The sequence below is a fragment of the Penaeus monodon genome, chromosome 41 (genome assembly GCF_015228065.2).
Source record: "Penaeus monodon isolate SGIC_2016 chromosome 41, NSTDA_Pmon_1, whole genome shotgun sequence".
NCBI lineage: Eukaryota > Metazoa > Arthropoda > Malacostraca > Decapoda > Penaeidae > Penaeus > Penaeus monodon.
The window spans coordinates 7,072,297-7,074,796 of NC_051426.1; the positions used below are offsets into that span (position 1 = coordinate 7,072,297).

At 47.5% G+C, this 2,500-nt stretch overlaps 1 protein-coding gene across 3 annotated transcripts in view; it reads right to left on the reverse strand.

Moving 5' to 3' along the window:
• The window catches only part of LOC119598674 (lachesin-like), a 145,099-nt gene that overhangs the window by 63,766 nt on the left and 78,833 nt on the right, over positions 1–2,500 (reverse strand). The window lies entirely within an intron of this gene.

The following is a 2,500-nucleotide window of genomic DNA, read 5'->3' on the forward strand; positions in this document are numbered from 1 at the left end:
CTCTCTCCCCTCTCCCCTCATCCATATCACGCCATCCCTCTCCCCTCTCCTCTCCCCCTCATTCCTCTTCACCTTCTCCCCTCTCCCACATCCCTCTCCCCTCTTTCCTCTCCTCACTCATTCCCCCTCCCCTCCCTCTCTCCCATCCCTCTCCACCCATTCCTTTCCCCTCTCCCATCTTTTCTCCCTTTCCCATTATCCTCCCTCGCCCTCTCCCCTCCCCCATTCCTCTCCCCTCTCTTCCCTTCCACCCATCCCTCTCCCCCTTCCTCTCTCCCCTCTCCTCCCTTCCACCATCCCTCTCCCCTCTCCCTCCCATCCCTCCCTCCTCCTCTCTCTCCCCTCTCCCCTCTGCCCTCTCCCCTCTCCCTACACCTGTTTCGAATGAATTACAATATTCACTAACAACACAGGAGATTCTCGATGCCGCTCACGTCAACGCGAACGACAACAGTGAAAACGAAAATAGTTCACCATTCAGTCTGACGATTTTTTTTTTTTTTTCGTTTTTGTTTTGTTGTTTATTTTGTTTTTGTTTGTTTTTGTTTGTTTGTTATTTTCTTGTTTTATTTATTTTTTGTTTGTTTTGTTTTTGTTGGTTTTATTTTGTTTGTTTGTTTGTCTTGTTTTCTTGGATTTTGTAGATTGGGTTTTGCTTATTCTTTATTTTTTCTCGTTCGTTTGTTTTTTGTTTTTGTTTTTGTATTTTGTTTATACTGTTGTTTGTGAACAGTAAAAAATGTGAAATAAAACAATGAAAGAAACAATGAAGTGAAACAGTGAAAGAAAAAATAAATAAAACAGTGAAAAAAGTTTTTAAATACAGTGAAATTTAACGGTGAAATAAAACACACACGCACATAAAACGAAAAACAAACGTAGCCAAACTCATACACACACACTTATCCATTAAGAAAAAAAAAAAATTGAAAATTAAAAACAAAAACAAAAAAAAGACGAAAACAAACAAACGCACACAACACTAAACACACGCACATAAACAAAACATAAAAAAAGAACAAACACACACACACACACACAAAATACGATAATAAAAAAATATACCATCTTCACTACCCTTATCTTCCTCCTCCCCCCCCCCCCAAAAAAAAACTCCCTACCCACCCTCAAAAAAAAAATTAAATAAATAAAATACTAGACACACAAAAATAAAACTTGTTTATTACAGCTTTCCACGGCTGGTTTAGCGGGCGACCACGAGCGGAAAATCGCTGAGGTGTAGCGACCGATATTTTGTTATGCAGAACATTTCGCTCGCTAATTGATCACCGCGGTCAATCAACACACTTATGGAACGGGATTATGCAGTATGATGTGAGTGTGTGTGGGAGGGAGGGAAGGGAAGGAGGGAGGGAGGGAGGGAAGGGAAGGGAAGGGAGGAGGGAGGGAGGGGGAGGGTGGGAGGGAGGGTGGGAAGGAAGGAGGGAGGGGGAGGTGGGAGGGAGGGAGGGTGGGGATGTATTTAGCGGGTTGGAGAAAGGGAGAGGGAGGGAGGGAGGGAAGGAGGGGAGGAAGGAGGGAAGGGGAGGTAAGAGGGAGGAAGGGGGATGTTGAGGGAGGGAGGTGGAGGGAGAAAGTGAGAGGAAAGGGGGAGGAAGGAGGAGGGAGGGAGGGAAGGAGGGGGAGGTGGGAGGAGGGGAGGTGGAGGGAGTGGAAGGGAGAATGAGATGGAGTAATTGCAAGATGAGTTGGTGGGAGGGGGAGGGGGGAGGGGTAGCCAGAGGGGGGAGGGGGAGAGAGAGGGGATAATTGGGTTGGGGGGGAGGAGAGGGGGGAGCGAGAGGGATTGGAGTGCGGGGGGAGGGGGGGGATGAAGGGGGAGGAGAGGGGGATGGAAGGGGAAAGGAGGGGAAGGTTGGTGGGGGGAGGAGAGGTCATGGGGGGGGGGGGTTGAAGAGGGAGTAGGAGAGAATAGAATGAAAGTTGAATAGGGGGGAGGGGGAAACGGAGTGTGGGGGGGGGGGGGATTGAGGAGGGGGCGGTGGAGTGTGAGGGTATAGTGGAGGAGGGGAAGAAGGGAATACGAAGTGGGAGTGAATGGGGGAGGAAGAGAAGACACCTACGTATGAGGAGAAGGAGGAGAGGAAAAGAAAAAGGAAGAGGAGAGAGACGGAGAAAGGGAGAAGAGAAGGGAGGATGTCAAGAAGGGAGGGGGAAGTGAGAAGACGGGGGGGGGAGGGAGGCGGATATATATATATGCGAACGCGATAATCACAGTGATAATAATAACAATAACAACATGACTTCCCTAACGATCTTAACAAAACCAATAGAATAAGAACAACAACAACTAAAAAATACTAAAACAACAAAGATAACAACGACGCAAAGATACCAAAGAAAAAACAAAAAATACAACCTGACCACGCCAAGGAGCCACAAAGGACGAAAACCAAGATGATATTATCAACATTACCATTCGATTAGCCAGACTGTTGTCACTTGCGCTCCGTGATGTTCCTCCGCCCAACGAGCTCGC